Source organism: Pristiophorus japonicus, chromosome 3 (assembly GCF_044704955.1).
Source record: "Pristiophorus japonicus isolate sPriJap1 chromosome 3, sPriJap1.hap1, whole genome shotgun sequence".
Classification (NCBI taxonomy): domain Eukaryota; kingdom Metazoa; phylum Chordata; class Chondrichthyes; family Pristiophoridae; genus Pristiophorus; species Pristiophorus japonicus.
In genome coordinates this window covers 35,853,043-35,870,723 of record NC_091979.1, presented here as the reverse complement: position 1 = coordinate 35,870,723, position 17,681 = coordinate 35,853,043, and positions in this window count along the sequence as shown.

Genomic DNA, 17,681 nt, shown 5'->3' with positions numbered 1-17,681 from the left:
CATACTCTGCCTGTTTCACGATGACATGCAAGCCATGATCCTAACTAACGGATCCACACAGACGCAATCACTGTTCGGACCGGGGTCAAGCAAAGCTGCTTCTCGATCTTCCTTGCTGCAATGCTCCATCTCATCCTCAGCAAGCTCCCCATTGAAGTGGAGCTAAATTACAGAACAAACGGGAAACTGTGCAACCTCTGCCACCTCGAGGCCAGGTCCAAGGTCGTCACATCCTCTGTCATCGAATTACAGTACGTAGACGACGATTGCGTCTGCACACATCAGAGGCTGAACTCCATGCCTTCGTCAACACCTTCATCCGAAGCGTACAAGAGTCTTACACTAAACATCCGAAAGACAAAGGTCCTCTGCCAATCTGCCCCTGCCACACGGCACTGCCCCCTGGTTCTCAAAATTCACGACGAGGCCTTGTACATCATGGACCATTTTCCATACCTCGGGAGCCTACTGTCAATAAGAGCAGACATCAACGACGAGGTCCAACACCGCCTTCAGTGTGCCAGTGCAGCCTTCGGTTGCCTGAGGCACAGAGTGTTTGAAGACCAGGACCTCAAACCCGGCACTGAGCTCATGGTCTACAGAGCAGTGGTGATACTCGCCCTCCTATATGGCTCAGAGACATGGACTATGTATGGCAGGCACCTCAAAACACTGGAGAAGTACCTCCAACGCTGCCTCCGCAAGATCCTGCAAATCCAGGATAGGTGCACCAACGTCAGTGTTCTCGCTCAGGCCAACATACACAGCATCGAAGCATTGACCACGCTCGATCAGCTCCGTTGGACGGGCCACGCCGTCCGCATGTCTGACACAAGACTCCCAAAACAAGCGCTCTACTCGGAGCTTCGACGCGACAAGCGAGTCCCAGGTGGGCAGAGGAAATGCTTCAAGGGCCACCCTCAAAGCCTCTTTGAAAAAGTGCGACATCCCCACCGACACCTGGGAATTCCTGGCCCAAGACCCCCCGAAGGAAAAGCATCCAGGAAGGTGCTGAAGACCTCGAGTCTCTTTGCCGGGAGCAAGCTGAAGCCAAGCGCAGACAGCGGAACGAGTGCACGGCAACCCAGGCACCCCAACCACAAGTTCCTTCAACCACCATCTGCCCCACCAGTGACAGAGACTGTAGGTCCCGCATTGGTCTCATCAGTCACCTGAGAACTCATTTATAGTGTGGAAACAAGTCATCCTCGACTCCGAGGGACTGCCTAAGAAGAAGAAGAAGAAGAAGAAGAAGAAGAAGAAGAATGCGACTGTTACCCTCCAAATCGCCACTACAGGCAGAGGTGGATTTACCTGGACTCAGCCAAGGAATACTCAGTTTGCCTATGTCAGAACTGTGCCACACCGACAACTAGCCTGTGCCATAGGGTTGACAGTCAGATTTACCGGTGCCCTCAACGTTTTTGGCTTTTCCTCCTTTCACTCTGGAATAAGTCTCAGCTGCACCCTCAACCAAGGTGCTGCCCACAGATATATGAAAGAACTGACTGATCTCATCTTTCCTACAGAGTAGCGACAGGAACAATTCACTGCTGCATTTCGCGAAGGGAGCCCTTGGTATTGACGGCAGGTACTTGCTCTTCCTCTGCTTGTTCCTAATCACCTATACCCTGTGAATCACCAAGTGCTATCCCTTTGAGCTCACAAACTGCATCCTGCATGCTGCATGTCGTTGCGTTCCTACTTGGAAAGGTTAGTGCGTGGGATGCCAGCATGTTGTGAAGTCTTCGTCTTGTCCTGACCCACTGGCAGTGTTGACAGGCCTCGTATGACAATGAAGTGACTAATGTTGTAATGTTAGCTCCAAAAGGCACAAACAAAGCTTGCTTTGCATAAGCTGTAGTTTTGTGTGTGTGTGTGGGAGTGAGTGACAAAGAAGGTAAGAAATAATAACTGCATTCTGCTAGCCCTGAGCTTATGGAGAAGGCTATGGTTTCAATATTTCTTAACCTCTTGATGTTCTCACAGATAAGGTCGTCTAGGATGCCCCCCCTCCAAGGCGCTCTAGGGTTCTGATTTCAGAGTGCTTCTCCAGTTCAGTTCTGTTCCCTTCGATTAGATGGCAATTTGTTGTGCAAGGTGAGAAGCAGTCTTGAGGAGTATATGTACAGTGAAAGATATATATTAATTTATGAATTTATGAAAAATGATAGGAAAATGCCAGTTGAGCCATCCGGACTGTCACTTACTGACATGGTGCAAACAATGCACATCTTGACCTCTATCCACTGACACCGGGGCCCCCCTCCCCACCCCACCGCCTCCCAACTAGCCAAGCAACAAGGCAGAAAACAAGAGAAAAAACTACAGACCAATTTAGAAAAGAAAGACTCGCATTTACATAGTGCCTTTCATGATGTCTGAACATCTCAAAGTGCTTTACAGCCAATTAAGTAATTTTGGACTGTAGTCATTGTTTCAAATGGCAGCCAATTTGCACACAAGAAAGCTCTCTCATACAGCAATGTGATAATGACCAGATAATCTGTTTTTTTGTTATGTTGATTGAGGGATAAATATTGACCAGGACACAGGGATAACCCCCCTGATCATCTTCGAAATAGTGTGATCTTTTACATCGACTTGAGAGGGCAGACGGGGCCTCGGTTTAACATCTCGTCCAAAAGATGGCACCTCCGACAGTGCAGCGCTCCCTCAGCACTGCACTGGAGTGTCAGCCTAAATTTATTTGTGCTCAAGTCGCTGGAGCAGGACTTGAGCCCACGCTCTTCTGATTCAGAGGCAAAAGTGCTGCCCACTGAGCCACAGCTGACAGGGGCAAAAAGCTTTGAAAAATTCCTCTCCGAGGGCTTGAGTGCCTATGCAAGCTAGGCGAGGGATGGTGGGAGAGGCGTGCCTCGATGAAATATCGGGAGAGATCGCCTTTTGTAAATGGGAGAGATAGAGAAGGGTGCCGCTTGCTTACTGTAACAACTAATGCAGATATAATTATCAACAATTTAACAATCAGAGGCCAATACATGTCTGTGAGAGCCTATAATTGCTGTGCAAAAAAAACAGGAAAGTCCCTGCAAACATTGCCACAATCTTTTCCCTGTACAAATGATGGGATAATGGGGCCAAGCAACCTCAGCTCTGATCCACCTGTGTAAGTTTGGTGAAGCAGGCACCATTGACCTTGACCCCTGACCTCGCCGGGCTATCCAGCATCAGGATGGGGGGAGGTGGCGGTGGTTCAAATCCAATTGGTCTGGGTAGCCTTGAGGAAGAGTTCAGAGAGTGCATAAGGGATGGGTTCCTTGAGCAATATGTAACAGAACCAACCAGGGGGCAGGCTATCTTAAATCTGGTCCTGTATTGTTTAAACCGACACTGATGAGGCCGATGATTGCCCCCACAACACCAACATGGTGAAATCGGATGAATTCCCGTTGGAGGACTTTGGGCAGCCACAGATTTCGCATACGCAGTCGAGTAGGCACTGCCATATGCAGCCTTGCCGAGATTTTTCGATGATATCTGCTTTAAGTTTTTGTCGGTTGTCATGCATGCCTGGGCAATCGTGATGGCCCTGCTTAAATCCAGCGTCTCCGCCGCCAATAGCTTACGCAAGATCACCTCGTGGTTGATGCTGATTACAAAGAAGTCCCGCAGCATGTCTTCCAACGTGTTTTCAAACTTACACGGTCTAGCTAGACGTCTTAGATTGGCAACGAATTCCGACACATCCTGGCCCTCAGAACGAAAGTGCGTGTAAAGTCGACATCGTGAGATGATGATGCCTTCTTCTGGTTTGAGATGGTCACGTACCAGAGCACACAATTCCTCATAGTCCTTGTCCGTTAGATTTGCAGGCGAGGGAAAATTCTTTATGAGTCCATAGATTTTCAGACCGCAAACCGTGAGGGAGACTGTCCTGCGCCTAACTGCGTTAGTGGGTTCCTCCATTTAGTTGGCCACGAAGTACAGGTCCAGGCGAGCTACAAAATCTGCACAGTCCTTTCCCTCCATGAATCTCTCCAGAATTCCAATTGTGCTCATTTTTGCATGCGAAGGTTCTTAAGTTACCTTGTCGCCAAATGCTATGTATGTAATAACTCGATAGATTGAATACTGTAAACTAACACAGGTACAAACCTGGCTCTGTTTTCTTAGGGCCCAAAGTGATTACATTACATGATGGCTTGCCTTTTATACCTGGGCCACATACATGTGCGTACAGCCCAATGACCTCCGACAGTGACGCCACCTGGTGGCGAGTAACACCAAGCATCCATGCATGACAGAAGCACTGACCACACTACGCTGGGCAGGCCTCATAGTTCGCATGACAGACATGAGACTCCCAAAGCAAGTGCTCTACTCGGCGCTCCTACATGGCAAATGAGCCAAAGGTGGGCAGTGGAAACGTAACAAGGAAATTCTCAAAGCCTCCCTGATGAAGTGCGACATCCCCAATGACACCTGGGAGTCCCTGGCCCAAGACCACCCTAAGTGGAGAAAGTGCATCCGGGAGGGCGTTGAGCACCTCGAGTCTCAACGCCGAGAGCATGCAGAAATCAAGCTCAGACAGCGGAAAGAGTGAGCGGCAAACCAGTCCCACCCACCCCTTCCCTCAATGACTATCTGTCCCACCTGTGACAGAGTCTGTGGCCTGTTCAGTCACCAAATAACTCACTTCAGGAGTGCAAGCAAGTCTTCCTCGATTCTGAGGGACTGCCTATGATGATGATGATGATGACTGGCTAAGCCACTCACAATGCAAAGCTCTACAACTATTTTAGTTGTGTACTTTAATCACGTGCCCCTGGTTAAAGGGGGCACACTGCAAACACTTTCAAACAAGTGCCCCCTTGTTTTTTTTTTGGGGACACAAAACACAAATTATACAAGTGTCCCGCGGCTAAAGGGGGAGGGAGGGGGGGCACTAAAACTGACAAAGACAAATTAAACTTTAGACACAACAGATCAAATCAAAATTTGGTTGCCGGAGGTGATGATGCACTCCAGTCCCTCTGGTGCCCATCTCTCGCAGAAGGCCGCGCGCGTACTGGTGGACACCGCGTGCTCCATCTCCAGGGACACCTGGCTTGGATGTAAACTGCGGAAGAGAGGCAGGCAGTCAGGCCAAGTGACCCCCTCGACCGCCCACTGCCTGGACTGGCTGATGGCCCCCTTGGCCATGCCCAGGAGCAGTCTGACGAGGAGGCCTTCCGACATGCCCGCTCCCATCTGCACAGGGTGCCCAAAGATCAGGAGTGTGGGACTGAAGTGCAACCAGAATTTGAGGAGCAGCCCATTCAGAGATTGGAAGAGGGGCTGCAACCTCGCACACTCAATAAAAACGTGGAACACGGACTCCTCTAGACCGCAGAAATTACAGGCGGCCCGGGAGCCCGTGAACCAACTTAAAAACTTATTGCACGGGACTGCACAGCAGCTCTACAACTCTTTTTATTGAGAGAACAATAAATAAACATTAAATCAAGTGCTCCCTGATTAAAAAGGGGGGACACTACAAACTCATTTCAAAAGCCCTTTTTTTTTGTTTTTTGGGGGAGTTTTTTTAGGGCAGTCAAAGCACATAAATTATACAAGTGCCCCCTGGCTAAAAGGAGAGGGAGACACTAAAACCCAGCACAATAAACCAATTAAACTTAAAACATATAAAATCAAATTAAAATTTGGTTGCCGGGGGTGATGATGCACTCCAGTCCCTCTGGTGCCCACCTCTCGCGGAAGGCCGCGAGCGTACCGGTGGACACCGTTTGCTCCTTCTCCAGGGACACCCTGTGTGGAAATGTATTTTTATCTAAGCTGCATCACACTGTATTTTGTACCCTTTTTGATGTAAAACAAAATGGAGTCCTGGTCCTTCCAGAAGTTTCTGCAACAGACAGTCTGTTTGCATAAGCAGCTAAACCTGGCTTGAAACGGCTGATAGCTGATTAATAGTTAGCAGACAGCATTGAAACTGTCCTGCTGAGACAAGTACCACCAATCATGGGCCCAAATAACTGACCAGGAAACTGAACCATCCTGACACAATACAGGGTCGGTAATAGCACATTATCACATACTAATAGAGTAATGGCTGACTGGCCCACTAATAACCCTGACAAAGGAGATATTTGGAAATGATGTCAAGACAAGGATGTGGTAATTAACTCTTTATCTTTATTCACTGACTGCAAAGGCAGAGCCAATACACAGGATGGGACCATAATTTGTTTTTTTACTGCATAAATACTTTATGAAACTATATCATTTTGGAGGTCTTCACTTAGCCTTTGACTGAGTGAGATTCTTCCCTTGCTGCAAGTAAAAATTAAAAGAACATCTGCCGGAACTGAAGGTGTCAGAGTCGTATATTGTGAGTCGAGATTTCGACAGTTACTACTTCGAGGTTCCACCGAGATCGCTTACTCTCTACCCTGTGAGTAAACCGATACTGGCATAGTGCCTCTTCAGTGAAGGGCTTCAATGGCCAGAATAAGGTGAGCCTTTTGCTTACAAGAGGTCTCTTTACTGTTGAATCGCATATGTAATCTGTTGTCCACAAGGGAGGTACCTTGACCTACGAGACTCAACATTTAAAAGCTACTGTTATTGTTGTAATCATTTCCTTCTCAGCCTAGGCAGAAGGGATCTGTTCCTGAAAATATCTTGAAACAGCCTGGAGAGATTTTCATTAGGAAAAGGTAAAAAGAGCGCTATCGATCGATGGTTCTTATGTGATAAGAGTTAAGGTGATTCTTGTGAGGATCAGAGTCCTTGTGTGAAAGGACCCAAAGGTTTATTAAGATAAGTTAAGGACTTGGTCTGTAGTGGCATACAACGCAGACTGAGAATTGACTATTGTTCAGATAGAGTTTAAGGCTATGATTTGTATACTCGCGTGAATGTTGATTGCCCTAGTTATCCTTGTTATACTGTTGTGTTCAATACCTTTGTGCGACATTGCAATTAGAGAAACGGGAAGAGTCACTAGGGAAATTTGTGATTCGGGAAAACAAAGATTAATTGAGAAAAAAAGCAGTAACTGATTGATCAACTACGGTTGGTTTGTGTCAACATCTCTCAGACACCCAGACTGAGCCTGAATTAAGAGCCTTTTCAAGCCACGTGATGACCAGGAGAAGTGAGCGTAGAGAACTCGGTTGACCGAAAGGATTGTGAGATCAGAAACTGTGAAAAATCTTAATCATCCAGAATGGGTGCCGGAGCAAGTAAAACACCATCAAAGGGCACACCAGCCTATTTTATGCTCCAGAATTGTGGTCGGTCTTCAATTGACCACCCAAAAAAAAATGGGTAAAATGGACTTAGGATGAAAACAGGCCATTTCCACCCGATGGTTCATTTACTTTAGAGAGAATAACATGTCTAGAGGAGTGCCTTATAGACAGAAACCCAGGGAGAAGAGGTAAAAATAAAGTAATAGAAAAGGCCTGGGTTCCAATTCTTCAAGCCCACATAAAATGAACAGAGGAAGTAAATTAATATGTAAGAAAAGAAACAAAAGAAAGCCTGACGGATGGATCCAGAAAAAAATAGAGCTGACCAAACAATAATCTTTGTTGAATGAAGAGAGACTTTTGTGATGTATGTCTTTGAATGAGAGTGCTTGTGTGATTTTGGCTGCAGAATTTTTCATGTGTCTGAAAGCCTGTTTGGGAAAGTGGTAGAGCTGTCTGCTGTTTTAGCTCCACCCACTTTTTCAAACAGAGTGAAGGTTTTTTAACCATTTGCAGTGTTGTCCTCTATGTGGGAAGCTTTAAGAAAGTGTGAACCTTATTGAATTACATTTTAAGTTAGAAACGCAGATGTGGATTTATTCGGATGAAAAGTTACGGAGCTAGGAAATGGTCTGTTGAGCAAAAGATAAAAAATGCGTGGTCCTGTTGGTTTAAAAAAAAATAAAAATTTGGGGTTGAAAGACATTAAATTTAGTCTAGGAATGAGATAAAGAATGGAGAAGGGACGTTGTAATGCCTTTAAAAAAAAGTCTGTGTGGGTCTCTCGAGGCTGGGGAAGGAGGTGTGTGGAGAGGCGGGAGTTCCGGGGTCGGCGAGAGGCCAAAAAGGCCAGTGAGACCGGGAGCAGCGTGAGGAGGTGCGTGGAGAGGCGGGAGTTCCGGGGTCGGCGAGAGGCCTATAAAGGCCAGTGAGACCGGGAGCAGCGTGAGGAGGTGCGCGGAGAGGCGGGAGTGCCGGGGTCGGCGAGAGGCCTATAAAGGCCAGTGAGACCGGGAGCAGCGTGAGGAGATGCGTGGAGTGGCGGGAGTGCCGGGGTCGGCGAGAGGCCTATAAAGGCCAGTGAGACCGGGAGCAGCGTGAGGAGGTGCGCGGAGAGGCGGGAGTGCCGGGGTCGGCGAGAGGCCTATAAAGGCCAGTGAGACCGGGAGCAGCGTGAGGAGGTGCGCGGAGAGGCGGGAGTGCCGGGGTCGGCGAGAGGCCTATAAAGGCCAGTGAGACCGGGAGCAGCGTCAGGAGGTGCGTGGAGTGGCGGGAGTTCCGGGGTCGGCGAGAGGCCTTTAATGGCCAGTGAGACCGGGAGTAGCGTCGAGGAGGTGCGTGGAGAGGGGTACTTGTGCAGCTACAGGGAGAAGGCAAAAAAGAAGTAGAAAGAAACAGAAAGGTGACGTCACAGCCAAGGGGGTAAATGATTGGCTTGTGATTGGTGAGTAGTTTTTCTTTTTTCTCTCCTATAACAGTGAGTAAATTTTAACATTGTTGTTGCTTATCTAAGGGTTAAGTCATGGCAGGACAGCTCGGTCACGTGATATGCTCCTCCTGTACCATGTGGAAACTCGGGATGACACCAGTGTTCCTGACGAATACGTGTGCGGGAAGTGTATCCGCTTCCAGCTCCTGATGGTCCGCATTGCGGAGTTGGAGCTGAGGGTGGATTCACTCTGGAGCATCCAAGATGCTGAGAATGACGTGAGTAGCACGTGTAGCGAGTTGGTCGTACCGCAGGCAAAGGGTCCACAGCCAGATAGGGAATGGAAGACCAGCAGGAAGAGCAGTGCAAGGAAGGTACTGCAGGGGTCCCCTGTGGTCATCCCCCTGCAAAACAGATACACTGCTTTGGGTACTGTTGGGGGGGATGACTCATCAGGGGAGAGCAGCAGCAGCCAAGTTCATGGCACTGTGGCTGGCTCTGTTGCACAGGAGGGCAGGAAAAAGAGTGGGAGAGTGTTAGTGATAGGGGATTCAATTGTAAGGGGAATAGATAGGCGTTTCTGCGGCCGCAACCGAGACTCCAGGATGGTATGTTGCCTCCCTGGTGCAAGGGTCAAGGATGTCTCGGAGCGGGTGTTGGACATTCTAAAAAGGGAGGGAGAACAGCCAGTTGTCGTGGTGCACATTGGTACCAACGAAATAGGTAAAAAAAGGGATGAGGTCCTACGAAACAAATTTAAGGAGCTAGGAGCTAAATTAAAAGGTAGGACCTCAAAAGTAGTAATCTTGGGATTGCTACCAGTGCCACATGCTAGTCAGAGAATGAAGTGCAGGATAGGGCAGATGAATACGTGGCTTGAGCAGTGGTGCAGCAGGGAGGGATTCAAATTCCTGGGGCATTGGAACCGCTTCTGGGGGAGGTGGGACCAGTACAAACCGGACATTCTGCACCTGGGCAGGACCAGAACCAATGTCCAAGGGGGAGTGTTTGCTAGTGCTGTTGGGGAGGAGTTAAACTAATATGGCAGGGGGATGGGAACCAATGCAGGGAGACAGAGGGGAAAAAAAAGGAGACAAAAGCAAAGGACAGAAAGGAGATGAGTAAAAGTGTAAGGGCAGAGAAACCCAAGGCAAAACACAAAAAGGGCCACTGGACAGTAAAATTCTAAAAGGACAAAGGGTGTTAAAAAAACAAGCCTGAAGGCTTTGTGTCTTAATGCAAGGAGTATCCGTAATAAGGTGGATGAATTAACTGTGCAAATAGATGTTAACAAATATGATGTGATTGGGATTACAGAGACGTGGCTCCAGGATGATCAGGGCTGGGAACTCAACATCCAGGGGTATTCAACATTCCGGAGGGATAGAATAAAAGGAAAAGGAGGTGGGGTAGCATTGCTGGTTAAGGAGGAGATTAATGCAATAGTTAGGAAGGACATTAACTTGGTTGATGTGAAATCTATATGGGTAGAGCTGCAAAGGGCAAAAAACGTTAGTGGGAGTTGTGTACAGAACTCCAAACAGTAGTAGTGATGTTGGGGAGGGCATCAAACATGAAATTAGGGGTGCATGCAATAAAGGTGCAGCAGTTATAATGGGTGACTTTAATATGCACATAGATTGGGCGAACCAAACTGGAAGCAATACGGTGGAGGAGGATTTCCTGGAGTGCATAAGGGATGGTTTTCTCGACCAATATGTCGTGGAACCAACTAGGGGGGAGGCCATCTTAGACTGGGTGTTGTGTAATGAGAGAGGATTAATTAGCAATCTAGTTGTGCGAGGCCCCTTGGGGAAGAGTGACCAAAATATGGTGGAATTCTGCATTAGGATAGAGAAGGAAACAGTTAATACAGAGACCATGGTCCAGAACTTAAAGAAGGGTAACTTTGAAGGTATGAGGCGTGAATTGGCTAGGATAGATTGGCGAATGATACTGAAGGGGTTGACTGTGGATGGGCAATGGCAGACATTTAGAGACCGCATGGATGAACTACAACAATTGTACATTCCTGTCTGCCGTAAAAATAAAAAAGGGAAGGTGGCTCAACCGTGGCTATCAAGGGAAATCAGGGATAGTGTTAAAGCCAAGGAAGTGGCATAAAAAATTGGCCAGAAATAGCAGCGAACCCGGGGACTGGGAGACATTTAGAACTCAGCAGAGGAGGACAAAGGGTTTGATTAGGGCAGGGAAAATGGAGTACGAGAAGAAGCTTGCAGGGAACATTAAGACGGATTGCAAAAGTTTCTATAGATATGTAAAGAGAAAAAGGTTAGTAAAGACAAATGTAGGTCCCCTGTAGTCAGAATCAGGGGAAGTCATAACGGGGAACAAAGAAATGGCGGACCAATTGAACAAGTACTTTGGTTCGGTATTCACGAAGGAGGACACAAACAATCTTCCGGATATAAAAGGGGTCAGAGGGTCTAGTAAGAAGGAGGAACAGAGGGAAATCCTTATTAGTCGGGAAATTGTGTTATGGAAATTGATGGGATTGAAGGCCGATAAATCCCCAGGGCCTGATGGACTGCATCCCAGAGTACTTAAGGAGGTGGCCTTGGAAATAGCGGATGCATTGACAGTCATTTTCCAACATTCCATTGACTCTGGATCAGTTCCTATCGAGTGGAGGGTAGCCAATGTAACCCCACTTTTTAAAAAAGGAGGGAGAGAGAAAACAGGGAATTATAGACTGGTCAGCCTGACATAGGTAGTGGGTAAAATGATGGAATCAATTATTAAGGATGTCATAGCAGCGCATTTGAAAGAGGTGACATGATAGGTCCAAGTCAGCATGGATTTGTGAAAGGGAAATCATGCTTGACAAATCTTCTGGAATTTTTTGAGGATGTTTCGACAAGGTCACACACAAGAGATTAATGTGCAAAGTTAAAGCACATGGGATTGGGGGTAGTGTGCTGACATGGATTGTGAACTGGTTGTCAGACAGGAAGCAAAGAGTAGGAGTAAATGGGTACTTTTCAGAATGGCAGACAGTGACTAGTGGGGTACTGCAAGGTTCTGTGCTGGGGCCCCAGCTGTTTACACTGTACATTAATGATTTAGACGAGGGGATTAAATGTAGTATCTCCAAATTTGCGGATGACACTAAGTTGGGTGGCAGTGTGAGCTGCGAGGAGGATGCTATTAGGCTGCAGAGTGACTTGGATAGGTAAGGTGAGTGGGCAAAAGCATGGCAGATGAAGTATAATGTGGATAAATGTGAGGTTATCCACTTTGGTGGTAAAAACAGAGAGACAGAGTATTATCTGAATGGTGACAGATTAGGAAAAGGGGAGGTGCAACGAGACCTGGGTGTCATGATACATCAGTCATTGAAGGTTGGCATGCAGGTACAGCAGGCGGTTAAGAAAGCAAATGGCATGTTGGCCTTCATAGCGAGGGGATTTGAGTACAGGGGCAGGGAGGTGTTGCTACAGTTGTACAGGGCCTTGGTGAGGCCTCACCTGGAGTATTGTGTACAGTTTTGGTCTCCTAACCTGAGGAAGGACATTCTTGCTATTGAGGGAGTGCAGCGAAGGTTCACCAGACTGATTCCCGGGATGGTGGGACTGACCTATCAAGAAAGATTGGATCAACTGGGCTTGTATTCACTGGAGTTCAGAAGAATGAGAGGGAACCTCATAGAAACGTTTAAAATTCTGATAGGTTTAGACAGGTTAGATGCAGGAAGAATGTTCCCAATGTTGGGGAAGTCCAGAACCAGGGGTCACAGTCTAAGGATAAGGGGTAAGCCATTTAGGACCGAGATGAGGAGAAACTTCTTCACCCAGAGAGTGGTGAACCTGTGGAATTCTCGACCACAGAAAGTTGTTGAGGCCAATTCACTAAATATATTCAAAAAGGAGTTAGATGAAGTCCTTACTACTAGGGGGATCAAGGGTTATGGCGAGAAAGTAGGAATGGGGTACTGAAGTTGCATGTTCAGCCATGAACTCATTGAATGGCGGTGCAGGCTCGAAGGTCCGAATGGCCTACTCCTGCACCTATTTTCTATGTTTCTATGTTTCTATGTTGACACCAAAGCTTCTAGCTCAGTAAAAAGAGTTTTAAATAAAAGATTGGCATTAGAATATCCGAATTGGGATTTTGAGATATTTCAGGTGATTCTCCTTGAAAAGCATTTTGGTTGTATTGGAAAATCTTGGGTTTGGAAGCCTTTTTAATAAAATTACACAACTGCCTTGTCAGAAGCTGAAGCTTAAAAATATGTAATTTTACCAGCAGGTTCTACGCTTGTGCAGTATGTTGATGACTTATTGCTCACGTCACCCTCCAAATTGGCCTGCGAAACAGATTCTATTGTGTTATTAAAAGCCTTGGCGTCGAAAGGACACAAAGTGTCAAAGGCGAAGTTACAATTTTTCTCAGAAAAGGTTCGGTATCTACGACACGAATTGGGTCAGAGATTCATAGAAACATAGAAACATAGAAAATAGGTGCAGGAGTAGGCCATTCGGCCCTTCAAGCCTGCACCGCCATTCAATGAGTTCATGGCTGAACATGCAACTTCAGTACCTCATTCCTGCTTTCTCACCATACCCCTTGATTCCCCCGAGTAGCAAGGACTACATCTAACTCCTTTTTGAATATATTTAGTGAATTGGCCTCAACAACTTCCTGTGGTAGAGAATTCCACAGGATCACCACTCTGTGGGTGAAGACGTTTCTACTCACCTCGGTCCTAAATGGCTTACACTTTATCATAAGAACAAAAGAACATAAGAATTTGGAACAGGAGTAGGCCATCTAGCCACTCGAGTCTGCTCCGCCATTCAACAAGATCATGGCTGATCTGGCCGTGGACTCAGCTCCACTTACCCGCCTGCTCCCCATAACGCTTAATTCCCTTATTGGTTAAAAATCTATCTATCTGTGATTTGAATATATTCAATGAGCTAGCCTCAACTGCTTCCTTGGGCAGAGAATTCCACAGATTCACAACCCTCTGGGAGAAGAAATTCCTTCTCAACTCGGTTTTAAATTGGCTCCCCCGTATTTTGAGGCTGTGCCCCCTAGTTCTAGTCTCCCCGACCAGTGGAAACCATCTCTCTGCCTCTATCCTGTCTCTCCCTTTCATTATTTTAAATGTTTCAATAAGATCACCCCTCATCCTTCTGAACTCCAACGAGTAAAGATCCAGTCGACTCAATCTATCATCATAAGGTAACCCCCACATCTCAGGAATCAGCCAAGTGAATCATCTCTGTACCCCGTCCAAAGCTAGTATATCCTTCCTTAAGTAAGGTGACCAAAACTGCACGCAGTACTCCAGGTGCGGCCTCACCAATACCCTGGACAGTTGCAGCAGGACCTCCCTGCTTTTGTACTCCATCCCTCTCGCAATGAAGGCCAACATTCCATTCGCCTTCCTGATTACCTGCTGCACCTGCAAACTAACTTTTTGGGATTCATGCATAAGGTCCCTCTGCACGGCAGCATGTTGTAATTTCTCGCCATTCAAATAATATTCCCTTTTACTGATTTTTTTTCCAAGGTGGATGACCTCAAATTTTCCGACATTGTATTCCATGTGCCTAACCTAAGCCCATTCGCTTAACCTATCTCAAACTCTTTGCAGCCTCTCTGTGTCCTCTACACAACCTGATTCTCCACTAATCTTTGTGTCATCTGCAAATTTTGTTACACTACACTCTGTCCTCTCTTCCAGGTCATCCATGTATATTGTAAACAGTTGTGGTCCCAGCACCGATCCCTGTGGCACACCACTAACCACCGATTTCCAACCCGAAAAGGACCCATTTATCCCCACTCTCTGCTTTCTGTTAGCCAGCCAATTCTCTATCCATGCTGATACATTTCCTCTGACTCCGCGTACCTTTATCTTCTGCAGTAACCTTTTGTGTGGCACCTTATCGAATGCCTTTTGGAAATCTAAATACACCACATCCATCGGTACACCTCTATCCACCATGCTCGTTATATCCTCAAAGAATTCCAGTAAATGAGTGAAACATGATTTCCTCTTCATGAATCCATGTTGCGTCTGCTTGATTGCACTATTCCTATCTAGATGTCCCGCTATTTCTTCCTTAATGATAGCTTCAAGCATTTTCCCCACTACAGATGTTAAACTAACCGGCCTATAGTTATCTGCCTTTTGTCTGCCCCCTTTTTTAAACAGAGGCGTTACATTAGCTGCTTTCCAATCCGATGGTACCTCCCCAGAGTCCAGAGAATTTTGGTAGATTTTCACGAATGCATCTGCTATAACTTCCGCCATCTCTTTTAATACCCTGGGATGCATTTCATCAGGACCAGGTGACTTGTCTACCTTGAGTCGCATTAGCCTGTCCAGCTCTACCCCCTAGTGATAGTGATTGTCTCAAGGTCCTCCCTTCCCACATTCCCATAACCAGCAATTTTTGGCATGGTTTTTGTATCTTCCACTGTGAAGACCGAAGCAAAATAATTGTTTAAGGTCTCAGCCATTTCCACATTTCCCATTATTAAATCCCCCTTCTCATCTTCTAAGGGACCAACATTTACTTTAGTCACTCTCTTCCGTTTTAAATATCGGTAAAAGTTTTTACTATCTGTTTTTATGTTTTGCGCAAGTTTACTTTCGTAATCTATCTTTCCTTTCTTTATTGCTTTCTTAGTCATTCTTTGCTGTCGCTTAAAATGTTCCCAATCTTCTATTTTCTCACTATCCTTGGCCACCTTATACACATTAGTTTTTAATATGATACTCTCCTTTATTTCCTTGGTTATCCACGGCTGGTTATCCCTTCTCTTACCGCCCTTCTTTTTCATTGGAATATATTTTTGTCGAGCACTATGAAAGAGCTCCTTAAAAGTCCTCCACTGTTCCTCAATCGTGGCACCATTTAGTCTGTGTTCCAGTCTACTTTAGCCAACTCTGCCCTCATCCCACTGTAGTCCCCTTTGTTTAAGCATAGTATGCTCGTTTGAGACACTACTTCCTCACCCTCAATCTGTATTACAAATTCAACCATACCGTGATGACTCATTCCGAGAGGATCTTTTACTCGGAGATCGTTTATTATTCCTGACTCATTACACAGAACCAGATCTAAGATAGCTTGCTCCCTTGTAGGTTCTGTCACATACTGTTCTAAGAAACAATCCCATATGCATTCTATGAATTCCTCCTCAAGGCTACCCCGTGCGATTTGATTTGACCAATCGATATGTAGGTTAAAATCCCCCATGATTACTGCCGTTCCTTTTTCACATGATTATTGTCCGCCCCACCATGAAGTTATTATTTGGGGGCCGATAAACTACGCCCACCAGTGACTTTTTCCCCTTACTATCTCTAATCTCCACCCACAATGATTCAACATTTTGTTCATTAGAGCCAATATCGTCGCTCACAACTGCCCTGATATTATCCTTCATTAACAGAGCTACCCCATCTCCTTTCCCCTCTTGTCTATCTTTCCGAATTGTCAGATACCCTTGTATGTTTAATTCCCAGTCTTGGCCACCCTGCAACCATGTTTCTGTAATGGCCACCAAATCATACCCATTTGTAATGATTTGTGCCGTCAACTCATTTACTTTGTTTCGAATGCTACATGCATTTTGGTAAAGTGTTTTAGTACTAGTTTTTAAACCATGATTTTTAGTTTTGACCCCTCCTGCAGCCCCTTTATATTCATAGATATTTTCCCTTCCTATCACCTTGTGGTTTACACTTACCCCAGAGCTACTCTGCTCTGTTGCATCCTGCCTTTTGCATTCTTTCTTGGGGTTCTGTTCATCTGAGCTCTCACCCACCCTAACTAGCTCAAAGCCCTCTCCTGGGTTCCCATCCCCCTGCCAAGCTAGTTTAAAGCCCTCCCAACTGTACTATCAAAACCACCCGCGAGAACTTTGGTCCCGTCTCTGTTGAGGTGTAACCTGTCCGACTTGTACAGGTCCCACCTACCCCAGAAACGGTCCCAATTGTTCTGAAAACTAAAGCCCTCCCTCTTACACCAACGGGAGAGTGGAGAGCACCAGTTCCAACTGTCACAGGATGGGAGAGTGGAGAGCACCAGTTCCAACTGTCACAGAATGGGAGAGTGGAGAGCACCAGTTCCAACTGTCACAGGACAGAGTGGAGAGCATCAGTTCCAACTGCCACAGGACGCGAGAGTGGAGAGCATCTGTTCAAACTTTCGTAGGACGGGAGAGTGGAGAGCACCAGTTCAAACTGTCACAGGACGGGAGAGTGGAGAGCACCAGTTCAAACTGTCACAGGATGGGAGAGTGGAGAGCACCAGTTCCAACTGTCACAGGAGAGAGAGTGGAGAGCACCAGTTCCAACTGTCGCAGGATGGGAGAGTGGAGAGCACCAGTTCAAACTATCACAGGAGAGAGAGTGGAGAGCACCAGTTCCAACTGTCGCAGGATGGGAGAGTGGAGACCACTAGTTCCAACTGTCAGGACGGGAGAGTGGAGAGCACCAGTTCAAACTGTCACAGGACAGAGAGTGGAGAGCACCAGTTCCAATTGTCACAGGAGAGAGAGTGGAGAGCACCAGTTCCAACTGTCACAGGACAGAGAGTGGAGAGCACCAGTTCCAATTGTCGCAGGACAGGAGAGTGGAGAGCACCAGTTCCAACTGTCACAGGACAGGACAGTGGAGAGCACCAGTTCCAACTGTCACAGGAAAGAGAGTGGAGAGCACCAGTTCCAACTGTCACAGGATAGAGAGTGGAGAGCACCAGTTCCCACTGTCACAGGATGGGAGAGTGGAGAGCACCAGTTCCAACTGTCACAGGATAGAGAGTGGAGAGCACCAGTTCCAACTGCCACAGGACGGGAGAGTGGAGAGCACCAGTTCCAACTGTCACAGGAAAGAGAGTGGAGAGCACCAGTTTCAACTGTCACAGGATAGAGAGTGGAGAGCACCAGTTCCAACTGCCACAGGACGGGAGAGTGGAGAGCACCAGTTCCAACTGTCACAGGAAAGAGAGTGGAGAGCACCAGTTCCAACTGTCACAGGAAAGAGAGTG